Here is a 23,699-nt window from a genome sequence, read left to right as displayed (position 1 = left end):
CTATTTACCTCTTTTAGAGCTAAAGGTAGTTACAGACATCATAAAGTCAGTTGCTTCATAATTTTTAACAATAAAATTGAGATTAAGAGAGTTATGATTTGCCCAGAGTCACATGATGAGAATTTTTTTTTTAGTAACAAAAGAAGAAGAAAGCTTGTCATCCACAGCAAAACTCCTTATTAACCAGGACCTTCTCAATTCAACTGCACTCCCATCGGACCCTGATAAAGACTCATCCTTGTTTCTAACAGTGAGGAAACAACCAAGTATTTGCAAACACAGTTTTATTCTTGTAAATTTCATCTTTTCATCAGATAGAATATGAATTATGCTTATAAAGGTGAGGATGATAAGATTCCTCCCAGTAGCCTTTTGTTGCTAGTCATATCTGTCTGTAGGGTCTCAAACTGGCATGGAATTTACCCCATGTCATTGAAATACAGAGATATTCATGCAGAACTACCCATAAGGAGGGGGCAGGGTTGAGGGAACACATTAGGGTGGGGAGATGTCCAGAGAGCAGCAGGCACTGGCATCTCAGGGGTTGAAGGAGAGAAGATGATGTCACTTGGAGCCCCTTTAGATGGAGAAGCTGTCACAGAGGGAGGGAGGCAGCTAGCACTCCCCTTCCACCTGCTCCTGGAGCCTCCCACTAACGGACCATCTGGAAGCCAAAAGGCACAAGACCACAGGGAATGCAGTCAGTTGCCAGTGGAAATTAGCCATGAAGGGCCATCTCCAGGACAGGGACAGAGAGACTCTGGGCATTAGGGACCCTTCATTAAGGAAGTCTCAGACACTGCAGGGGCTGCTGGGTACTGCCACAGCAGTGGCCGATACAAGGTCGACTTTAGGTAGGCCACTAGAAGTGGGAAAGAGGCACCAGAAGAAGGTCAGGAACGGGAAGGTCCCTGAAAGAGAAATCAGCAAGAAACCACACAGAGGGAGCTGCCCTTCCCAGAAGTCATCTACCCTGCAGTGTGCTATCGAGAAGCACCAAGACACTGAGGTACCTTACAGATGTGGCCAGGAAGCAGCTTACTGGAAAGGATGCTGTGTAAAATAAGCCTCATACTCAGAAACTGGAAGAAGTCACGGATGAGCGTAGAGATGAGGCAAGTGATGTTGCTGCTGAAGTGCAAACACAAGGGCAGCAGGAAGCCCAAGGAAAGGAGAGCTGGGCACACGCGAGGGGAGAGACTCCGGCTTCGTCCAGAATAGGGAGTGGTCCTGCCTGTCATGAGACAACAGGAGAGGAGCTGGTGGTGGAGCACCCCGCTTCGTGACCTGGGCAAAGACAGGTGCTTTGTCTGTTGGCATCTCATTGAAAATTTCATCTGCACAACACTGAAGAAGCTATTGTAACCCTCATTTTACAGATGAAGAAACAAAATTAGGCAGCAATTAGGCAATTGTTAAGAGCAAAGGTGCTAAAGGCACATTCCCTTGGTTCCAAACTGTTTAGGCAAGTGACTTAACCCCTCTGTGCCTAGTATTTTTCATCTGTGAAATGAAGTTAATAATAACATCTACCTCATAGCAGGGGCTTCCTTGGTGGCTCAGCGGTAAAGAATCCACTTGCCATGCAGGAGCCACAGATTCGATCGCTGGGTCAGGAAGATCCCCTGGAGGAGGGCATGGCAACCCACTCCAGTATTCTTGCCTGGAGAATCCCATGGACTGAGAAGCCTGGTGGGCTTCAGTCCATGGGGTCGCAAAGAGTCGGACTCAATTGAAGTGACTGAGCACACACACACACACCTCATAACATACTTTTAAATATTTTAAAATATCTGAAGTTAATACTTGCAGGTGTGAATACTTGATCAATATCTGACACAGAGTCGACATTTAATAAATGCTAGTTGTGGGCATTGTGTACTGTCTAAATGCACAATGCTACAGCTAATAAGGAGAGGAGCTTGGACTTCATTCCACATGTGTCAGATCCCAAAACTCAAATGTTTTTACCTCTTGCCATGCTGGCATCCTGTTCCAAGCGGCACGGAGGTCCCAGGGAACAGAGAGGCGTCTGTGCATGCAGTCTCAGCATCTCCTTCAGACCTTTCAGCTCTTCCAGCTCCAATTCTAACTTCCTCAAGGAACACTGGGATTATTCCCATTGCCAGGACCTACGCAGTAGAGGGGCTTAAGGACTGGTACAACCTGGGGAAGCTCACGGTGATAGAAAAGAGGGTCAAAAGCAGTACATGGCTTGGATCTGTGCTCCACCCAGCTCTGCTGAGTCTGTGTCTGCCTATCCACACAGCTGCCTTTGTGGGACTTGGTCTCAGAAGCCCCATCCTCTGGCAGGAGTGGGGCCATTTCCCCCCCATTCTCTAAGAGCTTGTCTGTCTCATGGCATCTCTGCCCAAGGACACGTGTTGCCTTCTTGCTGCCCTCACTGTGGCTTCTCACTGCACCCCCCACCCCAAACTGAATGAGTCCCAAACTTGAGGCACGTTCTGCCCTTTCACTCCAATCTGGACCATGAGCCTTGAGAGCCTGCCTTTTTACCACAAGTCCAACTCCAAGACTAGAAGTACCCTAGCTTTGCAAACTGTACAATGAAAGTCTCCAATAAATGCTCACAGTAGCTACAGCACGTGCCATGGACCAAAAGTCTGAGTCTCTCCAGAATTTATATGCTGAAGTCTAAATCCTCAAGGTGATGATGGTATTTGGAGGAGAGACATTTGGGAAGCAATTAGATCATAAAGATAGAGCCTCATAAGAGAGGAGTGCCTTTGCAAGAAGAGATAAGAGAGAATGGTTCGCCCCCAGTTCCCTTTGCCAGGTGAGAACAAAATGAGAAAACAGTCATTTGCAAACCAGACACTAGGTTTTCTGCTGGTGCCTTGATCTACAACTTCCTAGCTTCTGAAACTGTGAGAAATAAGTATCTATTCTTTTTAAGTAAACCCAGACTGGTACTTGGTTTTGTCCTAAAATATTTTCTGGAAAAGAAGACACATTAATGAATGCCTCAAGAACATTTTTAGCCTTCAGAATCAGTGGTTCTTTACCATTCAGTTCAGTTCAGTCACTCAGTCGTGTCCGTCTCTTTGCGACCCCCATGAATCGCAGCACACCAGGCCTCCCTGTCCATCACAAACTCTGGGAGTTTACTCAAACTCATCAAGTCAGTGATGCCATCCAACAATCCCATCCTCTGTCGTCCCCTTCTCCTCCTGCCCCCAGTCCCTCCCAGCATCGGGGTCTTTTCTAATGAGTCAATTCTTCACATGAGGTTGCCAAAGTATTGGAGTTTCAGCTTCAACATCAGTCCTTCCAATGAACACCCAGGACTGATCTCCTTTAGGATGGACTGGTTGGATCTCCTTGCAGTCCAAGGGACTCTCAAGAGTCTTCTCCAACACTACAGTTCAAAAGCATCAATTTTTCGGTGCTCAGCTTTCTTCACAATCCAACTCTCACATCCATACATGACTACTGGAAAAACCATAGCCTTGACCAGACAGATCTTTGTTGGCAAAGTAATGTCTCTGCTTTTTAATATGCTGTCTAGGTTGATCATAAGTTTCCTTCCAAGGAGTAAGGAAGGCTTAATTTGATGGCTGCAGTCACCATCTGCAGTGATTTTGGAGCCCAAAAAAATAAAGTCTGACACTGTTTCCACTGTCTCCCCATCTATTTGCCATGAGGTGATGGGACCAGATGCCATGATCTTAGCTTTCTGAATGTTAAGCTTTAAGCCAACTTTTTCACTCTCCTCTTTCACTTTCATCAAGAGGCTTTTTAGTTCCTCTTCACTGTCTGCCATAAGGATGGTGTCATCTGCATATCTGAGGTCATTGATATTTCTCCCGGCAATCTTTACCACTAACAACTCCTAAACACCAAAAAATATAAAGAGTAAAGAAAATAATCCATGAGAAGAAGAGATCACATGTATTTACTGGTGTTATCCATAAAATGTAACCCTGTTTGCAATGAGGAATCCCTTTGCTGCTCAAACTGCCAAAAGAAAGGGATTTGTCCCACCAATCTCAGAAAATAGGGATCCCATCACCATCCCAGAGACGCTGTGATCAGCAGAGAAAGCTAAGCACAGTAGAGAGAGGCTGCAGACTGGGACAGGAGAGTGACCAGAGAGAGACAGCTGCATGGCCTTGCTCTCAAAGGCCACCAGGGTTAACATGTAAGGAAAACTGACAGCGCTTTGCAGGACATGCTGGAGAGCATCAAAGCCTGCTTTGTAAATTATCTGCTGAAGACTCCGCTTAGAACAGGTTCAAAAGCAGAAACTCAGGAGTAATGGCCTTAAAGTCAACAAAAGAGGGCTATACCCCTGCCTCTGAAGAACACAAACCAAAGAGAGCAGCCGAAAGAACATCAGCAAAATCTGGGACAAAAAAGATGCAGGCAAAGCTAGGGAGGTGACTATCACTTTAACCCCTTTAGTAAAGAGGTATTGTAATTTAATATCTGAATCCACTATGTAGTTTGTATTCACTCCAATAAACCAACATTCTATGGTCCTAATTAGGGTAGAGAGTCTACCATCCTTTATCAAACTTTTATCAAACCAAAAAGAATAGCATTTCAAATTTATGAGGGCTTCGTATGTACCAGACACTGAGGTAAGAGCTTCAAAACCTATTTCACTCGATTCTCAAGAGGACCCAAAAAGCAGGTTCCCTATTTCATGGAGAAGAAGGAAAGGAACTCAGAGAGCTAAAGAGCTCTTCTGGGTCACATAGTTACAGGGAGACAGAACCAGGATTTGAGCCCAGAGATGGTAAAAGTAATTACAAGAGCAGAGACTTTCAGAATTCAGCAGGGATTATTTGGGAATCTTGCTGAAACTGTAGGCTCCCAGACCACACCCTCGAGTCTCAGATTCAGTGGGACTGTGGTGGGACGTGGACCTCTAGATCTCCTAGATGACTCTGACGGGTGTGGTCTGGGAGTATGCGTGGCTCAAGGTCTCACCATACCAAAAAATCTCTTCTGCTGATTTTCACAAAGTTCCACATTAGAGATACCACTTCAGGGGTTATATACGGGTAGCTGGACTGGGCCAATCCCTGCTGACACAGTGAATGTTCAGAATCCCAGAATGGGCCGATGCAAGTCAGCAGCTGCTATTCCTTGGAGAGTCCTTCTCTCATGGCTTCTTTCTGCCTGCATTGTTCAACAGGAATGGTATAGTATTTTCCCCCTTTACATAGTTTTATTGAACTTTCTTTATTGCGCTTCAAGGATATTGTGTGTTTTACAAACTGAAGGCTTGTAGCAATTCTGAGTTGAGCAAGCATATGTACACCACTTTTCCAAAAACATTTGCTCAGTTTATGACTCTATGCTACATTTTGGTAATTCTTGCAACATTTCAAATATTTTGAATATTGTATTTGTCATGGAGAGCTATGATCGGTCATGTTTGATGTCACTGTTATAACTGATTCAGGGTGCCACAAACCACATCCAAACAAGATGGCAAACTTAACTGATAAATGTGTGTATTCTCACTGCTCTAACAGCCATTCCACCATCTTCCTTCCTCTCCTCAAGCCTCCCCATTCCCTAAGATACAACAGTGTTGAGGTAACAACCCCATAATAACCTCTGAGTATTCAAGTGAAAGGAAAAATTGCACATCTCTTTAAATCAAAAGCTAGGAATGATTAAGCTTCATGAGGAAGGCATATCGAAAACTGAAACAGACTGAAGGCTATTCTTCTTGGTGCCAAACAGCCAAACTGCAGGTGCAAAGAAAAGTTCTTGAAGGATATTAAAAGTACTACTCCAAAAATTAAAAAAGTTATACTCCAGGGGAAACATAAATCACAAGACAGCAAAATAGCCTTATTGCTAATATGGAGAGAGTTTTAATGGTCTGGATAGAAGATCAAATCAATCACAATATTCCCTTAAACCAAAGCCTAATCCAGAGAAAAGCCTTAATTCTCTTCAATTTCATGAAGGCTGAAAGATGTGAGGAAGCGGGAAACAAAAGTCTGAAGCTAGCAGAGGTTGGTCCATGAGGTTGAAGGAAAGCAGCTATCTTCAAAATATAAAAGTGCCAGATGAAGCAGCAAGTGCTAATATAGAAGATCTAGTGAAGATAAGTCATGAAGGTGAGTACATTAAACAAGAGATTTACAATGCAGAGGGAATAGCTTTGCATTGGAAGATGATGCCATTTAGGATTTTCATAGCTAGAGAGGAGAAGTCAATGCCTGGCTTCACAGCCTCAGAGGACAGACAAGACTCTTTTGTTAGGGGGCGAATGCAGCTGATGACTTTCAGTTGAGCCAGTACACATTGACCATTGTGAAAAATCCTAGCCCCTAAAAAAAGCTGAAAAATCTACCCCTCCTGTGCTCTGTTAATAGAACAAGAATGTCTAGATGAAGCACATCTGTTTACAATACAGGTTATTGAATAATGTAAGTTCTCCACATCACCATCGCCTTTTATTTTACATTTAGTAAGATTTTAAATAAAAAATTATATACGTAATAGGACATGAGGTTATTTTTAATTGTATGATACTTGATCAAAATTGCAAATTCAGTAAATAATTTAATGTCACAAGAAACTATTTTATCCTATTAGGAACAGGGTTTTGAGGTTTGATTGAGTTGCTTTGTTTTGGCTGGGAACTCTGTCTAAAGATTATCTACTTTTTCCTAACAGAGTTTTATTCTTGGTAGGTTTCTCATATCAATGTTATTGCTGGTTTTGCATTACTTTTTAAAAATTTTTTTATGAAGTATAGTTGATTTACAATGTTTTGTTAGTTTCAGGTGTATAGCAAAGTGAATAGGTTATACATATATATATATCCACTCTTTTATTTTTAATTCTTTTAAGAATGAATTTTCTAAGTAAAATTTATCCAGAATTTGCTACAGTCTCTTGCCAATGCTTTTTATTAATTGTAAGATTTAAAATTGATAAAACTAATGTGACTTTATTGAAACGATATGTTTTTCCAACTGCCCTACAGTGAACATGATGCTCTTTATCTAATGCTAATAAAATGCTTATCTAATATCTTATATTGCTAGCTTAACATTGCCACCTATTATTACTCACACTGAGTTTTAGAATGAGTTAATCAAATACGGTTCTTTGGCTACAATTCTGATTTGTCATAAAAAGTTAAGTTTCTTCATGCTGCATAATGAAGATGACGTAAGCAGCCACAGAATTATGTTTCTTTCTATAGACATCTTCCAATCAGCGCAGCACAGCATAATCACTCCTACATTTCTAAAACAGAATAATGCCTTTTAGAGTCTCTTCTTTGCTGTCCCTCAAAGTGCTGCCTAATGACAGAAGACAGGACTAAAAGGCCAATTTTCCTCTTTCACTCTGTAGTATTAAAGCCAGTATTTTTACCATCTTAAGCTACAATTTCCACTTTATCCACTTTAATAAGCTCTGTCATCTCTCTGCATTCAGCCCCACTCAATATAAAAGCCCACACATGATCACAGAATCTGTACATATAAACAAGAGCCTCTGGAATGAGGACTCCATCCCCGCCTGTCAATGCTGGTGCTAAATTTACAGACTTATCACACTGAAGTGGAACTTGATGGGTAAGTTGGGGATGCTCTGTTTAGATGGTAAGGGTTTACCTGGACCCTCCTGAAGACTGTTTCCTAAAGTGCATTTCTCTATAACTGATATGCTACCGCTTAAGAGAAAGAAGTTACCGAAGTCCTGTGGAGAAGGCCTGTGGGACAGAAGCGACAAGCCAGAACTCAACAGGAGGTGCCCACACTCCCACTGGCCCCTTCAGCAGCCCCAGAGACCGCAGAGCTGGATCAGTGACCTGGAAGTACTCACAGAAATGGGAAGTGAAACCACACAGGAGTCAAGGAGGCCCCCAGCATCTCAGTACCTTATAATTTGGTGTTTTTAAAAATGCAAAAGAAACATAATATAAAAATAATTGACCTCATTCTTTCCCTAATTTTAAGTAGCAAGAAAAAAAAAATGTTCTTAAAATACCACTATAAAAGTACCATGTATTTCTGATTTTATTCCAAAGTTTTATAGACATTTTTTGAGAATTTATATATAGTTATGATTATCCCTACCTTTAAAGCTGTCCAGCAAAAATAAAAAGGGGTGCTATCAAAAAAGGTAAATAAATAAACAAGGATCCAGAGACCAAACCTCACAGTCCCCTAGAATCAGAATGCACAAAGTCTATGCAGTTCTCCTGGCAAAGTAAGCAGAGAACACTCAGTTTTCTCTTCTCTCAGAAGTGAAGTTACTTGGTCATGCGCGACTCTCTGCAATCCCATTGTGGAGACTGTAGCCTACCAGGCTTCTCCATCCATGGCATTTTCCAGGCAAGAGTACTGGAGTGGGTTGCCATTTCCTTCTCCAGGGGATCTTCCTGACCCAGGGATTGAACGCAGGTCTCCCACATTGTAGGCAGACACTTTACCCTCTGAGCCACCAAGGAAGCCCTTCTCTTCTGCAGTGGCTGGGAAGTTTACACTTTGGGCGAAAAAATGTTTTTCAGATCTTTAAATGTTTAAAATAATATGGATTAGGGAAACTTCCCCAACTCTTTATAAAACAGCAGTGTTTGTCAAACAACAAGTTACATAAGTTTGGTGGGCCAAGCAGCAACTAAGAAGTCTTACGCTTCTATGAAAATCTGTAGATAATTGATGGGAGAAGAAACTTGAAATGCTTCAAAAGCTGCTAATTGGGACAAAAAGGAAATCAGTTGTATTCAGTCTAAGAACATCATCATGCTTTTTAAACTAACTTAGAATTTTAAAGCAAACAAGGGCCTAAAAGAGCATCTAATAAAAGCTCTTTATTTCACAGAAGAGGAAACTAGTTTATGGTTAGCCCAAAATACTACGGTTTCTTTTTCTGCTTTCAGTTCAGTTGCCCAGTCGTGTCTAACCCTTTGCGACCCCATGAACTGCAGCACACCAGGCCTCCCTGTCTATCACCAACTCCCGGAGTTTACTCAAACTCATGTCCATTGAGCTGGCAATGCTATCCAACCATCTCATCCTCTGTCGTCCCCTTCTCCTCCCCCCTTCAATTTTTCTCAGCATCAGGGTCTTTTTCAATGAGTCAGTTCTTCGCATCAGGCAGCCGAAGTATTGGAGTTTCAGCTTCAACATCAGTCCTTCCAGTGAATATTCAGGACTGATTTCCTTTAGGATTAACTGGTTGCAGTCCAAGGGACTCTCAAGAGTCTTCTCCAACACCATAGTTCAAAAGCATCAATTCTTTGGCGCTCAGCTTTCTTTATAGTCCAACTCTCACATCCATACATGACTACTGGAAAAAACATAGCCTTGACTAGACGGACCTTTGTCAGCAGAGTAATGTCTCTGCTTTTTAATATGCTGTCTAGGTTGATTATAACTTTTCTTCCAAGAGTAAATGTCTTTTAATTTCAAGGCTGAAGTCACCATCTGCAGTGATTATGGAGCCTCAAAAAATAAAGTCAGCCACTGTTTCCATTGTTTCCCCATCTATTTGCCATGAAGTGATGGGACCAGATGCCATGATCTTAGTTTCCTGAATGTTGAGTTTTAAGCCAGCTTTTTCACTCTCCTCTTTCATTTTCATCAAGAGGCTCTTTAGTTCTTCTTCACTTTTTGCCATAAGGGTGGTGTCATCTGCATATCTGAGGTTATTGATATTTCTCCTGGCAATCTTGATTCCAGCTTGTGCTACTTCCAGCCCAGTGTGTCTCATGATGTACTCTACATATAAGTTAAATAAGCAGGGTTTCAATATACAGCCTTGATGTACTCCTTTTCCTATTTGGAACCAGTCTGTTGTTCCATGTCCAGTTCTAACTGTTGCTTCCTGACCTGCATACAGATTTCTCAGGAGGCAGGTCAGGGGTCTGATATTCCCATCTCTTTAAGAATTTTCTACAGTTTGTGGTGATCCACACAGTCAAAGGCTTTGGTATAGTCAATAAAGCAGAAATAGATGTTCTTCTGGAACTCTCTTGCTTTTTTGATAATCCAATGGATGTTGGCAATTTGATCTCTGGTTCCTCTGCCTTTTCTAACACCAGCTTGAACATCTGGAAGTTCATGGTTCACATACTTTCGAAGCATGGCTTGGAGAATTTTGAGCATTACTTTACTAGTGTGTGAGATGAGTGCAATTGTGCAGTAGTTTGAGCCATTTTTGGCATTGCCTTTCAAGAAGAACAAATACCTGGTCAGAGATTGTCCTGTGATAAGTTGAGATCTCGAAACCAAGCATTTAATAATCTGATTTCCAGATGACAACTGAAGGCCAAAAGAGTTCAAAAATGGAAACTACAGTGCCAAACTATAAGTGGAGAAGCAAGATCGGAGCTGTTTTAAAGTGATCATAAAGTGGAAATCGGTAGCTTGGTGACAAATAAAATTCTTGGAATGCACAAAATGTTGGAAAAGAGAGTTCATCTCATCTCATTTAACCATCTCTACACAGATAAGGAAACTGAGGGTCAGAGGGAGAAAGTTACTTTCCTGTGCACATTCACACACCTGGTAGAGTCAGGTTGAGCATTCACAGGGTCCATGACCATTCTCAACTCAAGCTTCCTTGCAAAACCCACATTAAGGTGCTGATTCTAAGACTTGAGAAAAAAAAGGCCAGTAGTTAAGAATCATTCACTACATAGCCTTTTCAGATTGACTTATTTCACTAAGAAACAAGCATTTAAGTTTCATCCACATCTTTTCATGGCTTAATAGCTCATTTCTTTTTAGTGATGAACAGAATTCCATTTCCTGAATGTGCCACAATTTATCTATTCACCTACTGAAGACATATTTGTTGCCTCCAAGTTTTGGTCATTATATATAGAGCTTTTATAAAATTTGTGTACAGGTTTGGGGTAAAAATAAGTTTTCAGCTCCTTTGAGTAAATACCAAGGAGCATGATTCCTGGATCAAATGGTAAGAGTATTTTAATTTTGTAAGAAACTTTCAAGCTGTCTTCCAAAGTGGCTGCACCATTTAGCATCCCCACCAGCAGCAAATGAGAGTTCTTACTGCTCCACATCCTCATTAGCATTTGGTATCATCAGATTTTGATCATTCTCACAGGTGTTTCTGGGAAGACCCAGAGGGATCAGGTGGAGAGGGAGGTGGGAGGGGGGACCAGGATGGGGAATAAAAAAAGAAAGTCTTGCACAAATTCAAAAAAAAAAAAATTATTTAATGAGGAAAAACAATAGTGATCACTGATTTGATCAATTTGACCACTGATTTGATCATTTGATGGTGATCCTCAAAAGGTGGTTTTGTTGAATAAACAGTTTCTTTTAAAAAATTAATAGTTAAATCTCTGCTACATAATTTGTTTCCAAATACAGAGAAGGGTAAATTATAATAAACTTCACAGGTCCATATTGAGACATAGCAAGAGTGTGAACGACAGGCACTGAGCACCTAAAATTGTCAGCAGTTATCCAGGCCTTCAGTCTGTGCATCTCCCTGCCAATAATACAACAGGACTGCTCAATCTCAGTGGAAATACCCTTGGATTTGGAGCCAGAGAACCAGATTCTAATTCCATCTCACTTTGCCTCTCTCCCTCTCCTCCTGAATGAAATTAAAGACTTGGACTGATCAGGCCTAAGGGGGTCGAGGAGGAAAGTTGAATGAGTGAGGCAAGCAAGATGAGGATTGGGAGAGACGAGGAAGCTCTTGCCACAAGAAAACAGGGAGCTGTGTAATTGACAGATGCTGTGTGGAGTGTGCACCTCATTTTGCCAAATTTGATGATTTTTCATGAGAAGCCAGAAATCTAGTTTGAATATGATATTTCCTAATTTGCATTTATTGGAAATACATTTTAAAATTTAAAAAATACTCTAAGTATGGGACTTCTACTTCCCACCAAGGTGGAGCAGCAGGGATCAGACTTAACTTCCCATTTGAAATAAATAAAAATAGACAAGATATAGGAAACAATGGTTTTCAAGAACTGGACATCAGCCAATGAGGGACAGTGACCTCTGAGAAATGGAAAATAAATTAAGCCCTAAATTGACCCAGCAGTAAATAAAAGATAGTCTTCCTAATAAACAGTACTGGGACAATTCTATAGTGATATAAAAACAATGAACTTTCATTTATGAAACCATAGATACAGAACATAGATTATATTCAAAAATAACTTAATATGGATATAGATCCTAATGTAAAACCTAAATTATAAAACTCTACAAGCAAACATAGGAGAAAACCTTTGTAAATATTATGATTTAGGGATGAATCTCAAAATAATTACTTTGAGTGAAAGACATAAAAGTATGCTTCCATTCAGAAAACACATACTAATCTACAGTGACAGAAAGCAGATCAGTGATCACCTGGAGGGGCTGAGGACAGGAAAGAGGGACTCTAAAGGGCTATAAGAAAACTTTCCACGATGATGGATATGTTAATGATCTTGGTTATAAAGATGGTTTCACAGGTATGTACTTGTGAAATATCAGATCATACACTTTAAACATGTGCAGTTTGTTGTGCACAATTATACCTCAATAAAATGTTTACACACACACAAACACATACTGATATGAAGTGGCCAAACCAAACCCAATTGTTGGCAAAATCTGGCATGCTAGCTGCCAGTTTTCAATTACTATATTCAATGGCATCTGGAGTCACTTCCAGTAAAATGTGGTTCTTTGAAATTTACCCAAGGCTAAAATGCAATTTCACAGACAGTAGATGTAACTACATCAAGGTATTCTAGAAAATATTTGCAGGTGAAAAATTGAATATATTGAATGTGTTAGCATGTATAATAATTGAATATTTATATTATTTATATCATCATTTATAGAAACAGATTGTTCATTTTCAACAGATTTTGTTTCATTGTAATTTGACTGAGCCTATAATTTTCTTAGTGCTGGGGGGGGATAAAAGGTGCAAACCTTTTAGGCTACATTTCAGGACAATTAAATCACAATGTCACAATGAATGTTATAGAAGATACTCTAAGACCACCTCTGTTTTCCCATAATTCTGACATTTAGCATTGCTGTAGGATTTACATATTACATGAGGAACATTCACATAATCAACAGGTTTGGGGCTTTGTTCACTCCAAAGTCACAGAAGCACTATTTGCAGATTGTCACAGGAAAAGATCTCATTCCACATGTACCTATATCCACATAAACACACACCTACACAGAGTCACTTTACAGTACATTAACAAGTGGACAGGCAAATCCACATGCACCTATCATCATGATACAATGACCAACCTCAGAATAAATGTATAATATCAATATGTACCATATGAAGAGAACACAGGTGCATATTTTCCTATTTTTCTTATATAAATATATTCATGGATGTCTGGGTATATTTCATTGCTCATAAACATTTTTTAAGGGTTAAACTGAAACTGCTTAAAGAATGTAGAACCAGAGGTGAATGGCTGTCCAGTAACCAAGTAGTCATAACCCTCCCCACCAGTATCAGTTTTCATTTGCCATCAGATAAGCCTGAAAGTGCTAGAGTTGATAGGACCCAGTCCCACAGGTAAAAAGAGTAGCAACATATTTGTGGTGGAGCGTTACATGGAAAGGGGCCTGAGGAATGTCACTTGCTCTGCATCAAAACAATGCAACAAAAGAATCTATTGTCATTGGGTCACCCCCATTCTGGTCAATTTAATGTGGGTGGAGCCCCATAAAACACCAACTGGAATGTTGGCCATTTGTACAGAGGCATCATTTGCAAACTGCTTGCTTTCTTCTTGTTCTTTAAACTGCGGTTTAGAAAAAATGCTGGAGGCATTTAGAATGTTTAGACACAGGACAATTATCATAGCTCAAATTGCAGGTGGAATAAATGTCTTCTGTCCCTGGTTCATAGAAATCCAGACAAGTTCTTAATGGGAAAAGTAAAGAACACTTCTTCACAGTGGTCAGTAGCCTCCTCTTTCTGCTTCCGTTAATTAATACTGACTAACATGTGCTCTAATTTCACTTCTGAACAATTATTTGATATCTGACCATCAAAAATTTATAAAATAGATAATTAGGAAAAACTACCATTTTCTTGCTTAAGGTACATCGAAGAAAATTGGTCTAAGGAACTGCTAAAGGCAAGGTTAAAGATCTTTCTAATCGAGCACTCTTGTACTATGCATTCCAAGTGGATTTTCTCCTCTCACTTCTTCAGGGAACAAGTTCCAATGGCTCAAGAAGTAAAGAAACCGCCTACAATGCAGGAGACATGAGTCTGATCCCCAGGTTAGGAAGATCCCCTGGAGGAGGGCACGGGAGCAACCCACTCCAGTTTTCTTGCCTGGTAAATCCCATGGACAGAGGAGCCTGGTGGGCTATACTCTATAGGGTCGCAAAGAGTTGGACACGACTGAGTGACTGAACTGAACTGAACTGAATGCTCTAAACATTTTATGTACATTGACTTATTCAGTTCTCAAAACAATGCTGTGACATAGGCAATATTATTTGTCCCACTTTCTAGATGAGGAATCTGAGGTAGACAGAAGTTGAGAAACTTGCCCATTTGAAGCTACAGAAGTTGACCTTACCCACGAAGACCAATGTCTCCCACATGTAAGGTCAAGCTGTTTGCCTGTGATCAGTTCACTTCCAACCAGCTCTATGCTCTGCTGTGTGGCTAAGAAATCTCACCATTTCAGCTCTGTCCATTTGGCTTTTTATAAATAATCTTTAAAAATGAAAACTTTCTTATTGTCCATTTACATTTAAGAGTAAACACGGCTGTACAGGCACATTTTGATGGGAAGATATTGTTTGGAAAAAAAAAAAAAAAAGAACTCCTGGGAATGAGAGGTGTAGCCCCAGATACCATTGGAAAGAGAACAATGAGTAAAAGTTAAAGGTCTATTTTACAAAGCAAATGTATAATAAAATGCTCTGAATACTCTTTTCTGGGAACTTGGTTCCACTTTTTATTAACTTTGGACTTGACCTCCTCCAGTGCCACATTCCTCTTCTCTACCTCCTAATTCTCCTTTTCAAGGCATCACTCCTGTCGTATGACCACTTTCCTTGCAAACACCTCTCTCATCAGATTTTTGGGGTGTTCTGGGGTTCTTTGGGACCATTCACCCTCTCCTCTGTATGACTCCTAAACCATGTCTTTTGTGCCTGGATGGAAATGTTGGAGAAACTTGGAGAACAGCAAGTTAAGCCAGCATCCATAAACAACAGAATCTAGCTTGACTTTTACGACTCCGAGCTTGGAAGAGGCCCAGGATACCACAGATATAGATGTGATATACTCTTAATTAAAACAGCAGTTGTTGGAGCATTGATTGGCCAACCTCAGAAGCACTTGCCATCCAAAGTGGTAGCCAAAGCACTCTCCAGAAAGAGGTTACCTCCTCTCTACCCTTTGGTATCTGGACCACCACATGTCCAAGCTGCCCTGGGAAGTGCCAGCAGCTCCTGACAGCAGTGGGAAGAAGACAGGGGCTGATGGGACTTCCAGCTTATGCCGTGAGGCAGGGAAGCTGGATCGGGGTTGGGGGGGTGTCAGCTGACCCTTTCCAAGCCATAGAGTGACCCCACTCCACTACCTCCAGGGAGAAATCACAAAAGTTATTTTGGTTCCTGAGTGAATAAAAATTCTTCTGGAAAAGTATGTTTAGAAATGGAAAGGCCTAAATCAGAAATCCTCTTAGGAAGGAGAGTGGGATAAATGGAGAAAGTAGCACAGACATATATACACTATCATGTGTAAAACGGATAACTGGTGAGAAGTCGCTGAATAACACAGGGATCCCAGCCTGGCGCTCTCTGATGATTGGGGGGGGGGGGGGTGGTGGCAGGAGAGAGGCTCCAGAAGGAGAGGATATAGGCAGACTTATGGCTGACTCATGCTGTCATACAGCATAAACCAGCACAACACTGTAAGGCAATTTTCCTCCGGTTAAAAATAAATTTAAAAAAAGAGAAAGAAGCCCTTCTACAGGGCTATGGATGTTTCTTTATATCCAGGCAACTGCTCATTAATTGCATAATACTCAGCTCTTAGTTGGTGCTGCCTTTCAGGCCTTAGCCTGCCTGACCCAACAGCTGCTTAACTTGGCTCCAAGCATTTATGACTTTATTTTGAACAAATCTCGAACATTTTCATTTGACTTTTCCCAACTCGACTGTGCAACTCAAAATTTGTTTTAAATTTTACGGTCCTTCCCCTCACCCCGCCTTCTTCTCTCTCAATCCCTTTCTCTCCTTCCACTTCTTACAGCTGTAGCTTTGCAATTTGAGTTGGTTTTCTTTAGGCAGCAGCAGATTTTGTGATGCAAAAGAAAGGAAGTTTGCAGAAGGGAAGAGGGTAACATGGGGAGACAGGGAAGGTCAGTTTACTAACTCTTTGGATTCCTTCAGAACAAGCTAAAACCTAATACTATATAAATACTGAAGTGCACAGTAGAGTCAAAGTATTCAATAAACATTTACTGTGAATGGAGGCATTAGGGGAGGCTTAGGCCCCGCCTGAATTCCCATGAAATTTGTAAATATTTCTTTCATTTGTTCTCCATTTACAATTAGTTGCGGTCAAGCTGATCAAAGACATTTGAGGCCTGTTGCATGTGAACCCGCATCCCTCACAATGACATCCACGAAGCAGAATGAAATATGGAATATCGGGTTTCCACGGATGTATGAACTTGTAAAAAATCTGAAAGAATAGGAGGTTTTTCACACTGAGTAATGTGAAACATTTGGTGCAGATTGTAGGCCTCTGAAGAGGGAAAGGGAGAGCCCAAATCCATCAGGCTATAAAACAGAAGCAGGCCCAAGCCAACTCCAGGGTCTTCCCCAGCAGGCAGGCAGCAGGCAGGCATCCAGCGATTTAGCTATCATAGGCTCTACACCCTCTGGGGGTCCTGGCACAGAGCCCCTTGAGGAGAGGACAGAGGCGGCACCCAGGGCTCGGCCTGGGATGAAGGTTTTTCAAGTGGCTCTCACCTTCTGCGGCTGGATTGTTGAATCACCACTCCCCCACCAAAGCCAAATATATACACCCCTTTTAATTGATGCATTCACCCACTTCCAATCAGATAGGGGTTACATTACAATACTTGATAAGGTCTTAGGATCTCCTATACACAGTCTGAGTCAATGAACAACCCCAAGTGATCCCGGAGGTGTACACTCTCACGAAGCCTCGAAAAGCAACACACAACTGTTCTCCTGGCTCATTTGAGCACCATTTCTTTTTTTCTTTCTCTCTCTCTTTCCTTACTCAGACCTTCTTCTTCCACAAAGCCCATGTCACTGTTGGCTGGGGCCGGACTCTTCTTTTGTGAAGATTCAGGGTATTTTAGCTGCTTTTCAGTTCCTATGTTTTCAGCTGTAATGGAGTCTGAGGTGAGGACCTGGTGGGGGCAGGGGTGGCTTTAGCAGTTTATATTTTTTCACCACCAGCAGTGCCTAAGGCCATGAGGCGATATCTCCTCCCTTATTAGAACACTGAGCAATCACTACTGTCAGCTTAAAAGACCTCACGATAATCCATGGATACTCAGAAGGAAACAAGCAAGGGTTATTGCCAAGGACTTCAAACCAGCAAAGGCTGGAAGCCTGGAATCACAGGAAGCTCTCTTTGGAAAACACAAACAAAGCTCCCTCCTTCCACTTCTCACCCTCCCCTCATCCTAGGATCCTATAATCCCGCCTTCTCTCCTTGCCAGATTGGTGAGGGGGGCATATGGTGTTCAAGATACATCCTAGTCCCAAACACCAGGAACGAAAGAAAGACTGAAATCCACTAAGGTGGAGAAAGGTTTGTAAGAATTAAAGATTGGGAGTAGATAAGCATAAACAAATGCTAAGTAAAACGGAGTCTGTGAAAATTCAGCCTCCCCACTCAAATCACACACACCCCCTCCTGCTCTTCTCTCCACCCACATCTACTCAGAATGCTTGGAGGAAGAACCAGTAGCCTAAACAAACAAAGGAGGAGGAGCAGGAATAAAGGATCACCTTTGAACTGAAAGCCACTGCGTGATACCAAGCTGTGCTTTCAAAGAGAGTTCTCCAAAACTCTGGGCTGGAGGTGACCTGGACTTCTACTGCCCAACAGAAAGCTCCTTCCTTACACCAGGGAGAAATGTACAACAATACTCAGTGTAGGAGAGCCAAACCTTAACGTTCATGGAATCAAACTAGAGAGAAAACCTTAATCTGACCTTAGTGGAGGCCTTCAGCTTAGAAAAACTAATCATCCCTAACTTTTCAGAATTTGTCAGGCAGGACAGAAGGAGAACAATTTCAACGTGTCACAAATAGTCTCCAAAGATCTTGTGAAAGTAAGTAGCTATATCAGCACCTGTATCTTGGCAATTTGGTCACAAATGATTTGAAACAAACAGGTTTGTTTACAAATATGAGTTGATAGTTTTGAAAAGGACAGTTCTCAAGGAAATCTGCAATTGGAGATCCAAGAATATATACTATATACTATATATATATATATACTATATACTAAGACTATATACTTGGTTCACACACAATGCACATCCTTCGCCAGGACAGGGTGACTACAGACTCACGGGGCATCATCACTCAGCCTTGCACAGGGGAGACAGGCCAATGCTGTAGTTTTTCATTAATTAACACCTACTGTCAATTTCAAGAAACTGAACACTACTATACCCAGAAGCCACTTGTATACATCATGGATTACAGCTCATTCCTTCCTCCTTAGAGGAAACAGTGTCAGTAATTTATAGGGTTTACTACCTATGTAGTTATTCTGAAACAATATACAGTTTAATATCTATGTTTGAACTTTATGATCATGGAAGTAAGCCTATATGTTCTTCTTTAATGACTTGTTCTTTTTAATTCAATACTGTATTTGTGCAATTGATCACTGACAGGGCATGTAAATTTTTCCTATTCACTGCTGCATAGTATTCCACTGTATAAATATACATCTTTTTCTTGATAGATCTATGGTTCTGTTTCTCTGGAAAACCCCAAAACTATATCCCATTAGCTCTGGCCAAAGACCCAGGGGAGCTGATGGTGTAATTCTAGCCCAAGTCTGAAGGCTTGAGAACCAGGGGAGCTGATAATATAAGTTCCAATCCAAAAGTAGAAGACAGATGCCCCACTTTAAACAGGCAAGCAGGGGCTAAAGTGGTGAATTCCTCCTTTCTCTACCTTTTGTTCTCTTTAAGCCTTCAATAGATTGGATAATGCCCATCCACACTTAAAAGTGTAATCTACTGAGTCACCAGTTCAAATGATAATCTCATCCAGAAACACCTTCATAGAAAACCTAAAAATAATGTTTAATCTGGACACATAAGAGTAACCATTACACAAAACCTTTAGGCTATTTTTATATTATTTTATATTTTACTTATGCATTTAACCTATATAAACACACATTATATACCTCTACTCATAAAAAATACCATTAAGAATAGTTTTGTACACCTCTTGGTACACATATGCACAATTTTATCTAAGGTATATACCTGGCCTTATAATTCATAGGTCATGCTCAAGGTTAGACACTGCCAAACACAGTTCCAAAATGGATATACCCATTTCTATTCCTAACAGCTGCAGGTAAAAATTTCTGTATCTCCATATTCCAGTTAACACTTGATAATGGTTCAACAACTGAGTATGAAATGGTAGTGCATTGTGATTTCAACGTGCATTTCCCTGACTGTAATCAAATTGACCATTGATCCATCTGTCAGGTGAAACCAATTCTGTAAAATTACCACTTATTTCATTTGTCCATTTTCCCATTAGGTTATTTCTCTTTCTAATTCATTAGTTGGACTTTGTATATTCTGAATAACATATTCATACAATTTGTAATATCTCTCAATAAACAAAAAAATTAATTTTATTATAGACTATTATAATCAACATTTCCCTGTAGGGGTAATTTTTTGTGCCTAATTTAAGTAATCCACTCTATCCTAATGTGACAATGACATTCCCCTACATTAATTTCAAAACAAGTTATCAGTCAGTTCAGTTGCTCAGTTGTGTATGATTCTGCAACCCCACGGACTGCAACATGCCAGGCTTCCCTGTTCATCACCAACTCCTAGAGCTTACTCAAAGTCATGTCCATTGAGTCATTGATGCCATCCAACCATCTCATCCTCTGTCGTCCCCTTCTCCTCCTGCTTTCAATCTTTCCCAGCATCAGGGTCTTTCCAAATGAGTCAGTTCTTTGCATCAGGTGGCCAAAGTATTGGAGTTTCAGCTTCAGCATCAGTCCTTCCAATGAATATGCAGGACTGATTTCCTTTAGGACTGACTGGTTGGATCTCCTTGCAGTCCAAAGAACTTTCAAGAATCTTCTCCAATACCACAGTTCAAAAGCATAAATTCTTTGGTGCTCAGCTTTCTTTACAGTCCAACTCTCACATCCATACATGACCACTGGAAAAACCATAGCTTTGACTCTATGGACCTTTGTCGGCAAAGTAATATTTCTGCTTTTTAATATGTTGTCTATTTGTTGCAATGGTGAATGGTATTGTTTCCTTAATTTCTCTTTCTGTTTTCTCATTGTTAGTGTATAGGAATGCAAGAGATTTCTGTGTGTTAATTTTATATCCTGCAACTTGACTGTATTCGTTGATTAGCTCTAGTAATTTTCTGGTAGAGTCTTTAGGGTTTTCTATGTAGAGGATCATGTCATCTGCAAACAGCGAGAGTTTCACTTCTTCTTTTCCTATCTGGATTCCTTTTACTTCTTTTTCTGCCCTGATTGCTGTGGCCAAAACTTCCAAAACTATGTTGAACAGTAGTGGTGAGAGTGGGCACCCTTGTCTTGTTCCTGATTTCAGGGGAAATGCTTTCAATTTTTCACCATTGAGGGTGATGCTTGCTGTGGGTTTGTCATATATAGCTTTTATTATGTTGAGGTATGTTCCTTCTATTCCTGCTTTCTGGAGAGTTTTAATCATAAATGGATGTTGAATTTTGTCAAAGGCTTTTTCTGCATCTATTGAGATAATCATATGGTTTTTATCTTTCAATTTGTTAATGTGGTGTATTACATTGATTGATTTGCGGATATTAAAGAATCCTTGCATTCCTGGGATAAAGCCCACTTGGTCATGATGAATGATTTTTTTAATATGTTGTTGGATTCTGTTTGCTAGAATTTTGTTAAGGATTTTTGCATCTATGTTCATCAGCGATAAAATACTTAGGAGTATATCTACCTAAAGAAACAAAAGACCTATACATAGAAAACTATAAAACACTGATGAAAGAAATCAAAGAGGACACAAATAGATGGAGAAATATACCATGTTCATGGATTGGAAGAATCAATATTGTCAAAATGGCTATACTACCCAAAGTAATCTATAGATTCAATGCAATCCCTATCAAACTACCAACAGTATTTTTCACAGAACTAGAACAAATAATTTCACAATTTGTATGGAAATACAAAAAACCTCGAATAGCCAAAGTAATCCTGAGAAAGAAGAATGGAACTGGAGGAATCAATCTGCCTGACTTCAGACTCTACTACAAAGCCACAGTCATCAAGACAGTATGGTACTGGCACAAAGACAGAAATATAGATCAATGGAACAGAATAGAAAGCCCAGAGATAAGTCCACGAACCTATGGTCACCTTATCTTTGACAAAGGAGGCAAGGATATACAATGGAAAAAAGATAACCTCTTTAACAAGTGGTGCTGGGAAAACTGGTCAACCACCTGTAAAAGAATGAAACTAGAACACTTTCTAACACCATACACAAAAATAAACTCAAAATGGATTAAAGATCTAAATGTAAGACCAGAAACTATCAAACTCCTAGAGGAGAACATAGGCAAAACACTCTCCGACATAAATCACAGCAGGATCCTCTATGACCCACATCCCAGAATTTCAGAAATAAAAGCAAAAATAAACAAATGGGACCTAATGAAACTTAAAAGCTTTTGCACAACAAAGGAAACTATAAGCAAGGTGAAAAGACAGCCCTCAGATTGGGAGAAAATAATAGCAAATGAAGCAACAGACAAAGGATTAATCTCAAAAATATACAAGCAACTCCTCCAGCTCAACTCCAGAAAAATAAATGACCCAATCAAAAAATGGGCCAAAGAACTCAACAGACATTTCTCCAAGGAAGACATACAGATGGCTAACAAACACATGAAAAGATGCTCAACATCACTCATTATCAGAGAAATGCAAATCAAAACCACAATGAGGTACCATTATACGCCAGTCAGGATGGCTGCTATCCAAAAGTCTACAAGCAATAAATGCTGGAGAGGGTGTGGAGAAAAGGGAACCCTCTTACACTGTTGGTGGGAATGCAAATTAGTACAGCCACTATGGAAAACAGTGTGGAGATTTCTTAAAAAGCTGGAAATAGAACTGCCATATGACCCAGCAATCCCACTTCTGGGCATACACACCAAGGAAACCAGATCTGAAAGAGCCACATGCACCCCAATGTTCATCGCAGCACTGTTTATAATAGCCAGGACATGGAAGCAACCCAGATGCCCATCAGCAGACGAATGGATGAGGAAGCTGTGGTACATATACACCATGGAATATTACTCAGCCATTAAAAAGAATTCATTTGAATCACTTCTAATGAGATGGATGAAACTGGAGCCCATTATACAGAGCGAAGTAAGCCAGAAAGATAAAGACCATTACAGTATACTAACACATATATATGGACTTTAGAAAGATGGTAACGATAACCCTATATGCAAAACAGAAAAAGAGACTCAGATGTATGGAACAGACTTGTGGACTCTGGGAGAAGGCGAGGGTGGGATGTTTCAGGAGAACAGCATTGAAACATGTGTATTATCTAGGGTGAAACGGATAACCAGCTCATGTTGGGTACATGAGACTAGTGCTCGGGCCTGGTGCACTGGGAAGACCCAGAGGGATCGGGTGGAGAGGGAGGTGGGAGGGGGGACTGGGATGGGGAATACATGTAAATCCATGGCTAATTCATATCAATGTATAACAAAAACTACTGTAATGATGTAAAGTAATTAGCCTCCAACTAATAAAAATTTAAAAAAAAAAAAAAAAAAAAAAAAATATGTTGTCTAGGTTTGTCAATCTTTTGTGTCTTATTTAAGTAATCCTCTCTATCTTAATGTGACAATGACATTCTCCTACATTAATTTCAAAATATGTTATAGTCTTGCCTTTTTACATGAGGGTCATTAATATACCTGAAATTAATTTTTGAGTATCATGTTAGGTAGGAATCATTTCATTTATTTTTCAAATGTATTATATTATCAATTGTCTCACCACGGTTTATTAAAAATACTTCCTTTTTCTTCCACTCTCCCCAATAATTATAACAGATATTCTTAACATTCATGGGTCCATTACTGGTCTTTATTCAAGTGGCCTATTCTCTACCCCTCTGCCAATAACCATCTATTGGGCAGAGCAAGCCAGAGGAAAAGAAATAATAGGACCTTCACTGGAGCAACAGGAAGACTGACAGCTGTTTCTAAAAGAAACACCAGAAGCAAGAGACAGGAGGAAATAAAGTGCCCAGATATTCTTTATTTGTCCCATTAAGAAAAGCTATAACATTTCTTGAGCCTGTAGTTGGAAGTCTTTCATCTGGTTTGGAAAATTCTCAGCCACGACTTAACCAGCGACTGCTTCTGTCACATCCTCTCTCATCGGCT

At 40.4% G+C, this 23,699-nt stretch overlaps 1 pseudogene; it reads right to left on the bottom strand.

Annotated features, from left to right (window-relative positions):
- Positions 1 to 7,342: 7,342 nt before the first annotated feature.
- LOC139039407 (transcription initiation factor IIA subunit 2 pseudogene) lies at positions 7,343 to 18,232 on the bottom strand (annotated as a pseudogene).
- Positions 18,233 to 23,699: the final 5,467 nt, after the last annotated feature.

The sequence above is a fragment of the Odocoileus virginianus genome, chromosome 18, assembly GCF_023699985.2.
Source record: "Odocoileus virginianus isolate 20LAN1187 ecotype Illinois chromosome 18, Ovbor_1.2, whole genome shotgun sequence".
NCBI lineage: Eukaryota > Metazoa > Chordata > Mammalia > Artiodactyla > Cervidae > Odocoileus > Odocoileus virginianus.
The sequence above is the reverse complement of the archived record's forward strand: the minus strand, read 5'-3'. Positions and strand labels throughout refer to the sequence as shown.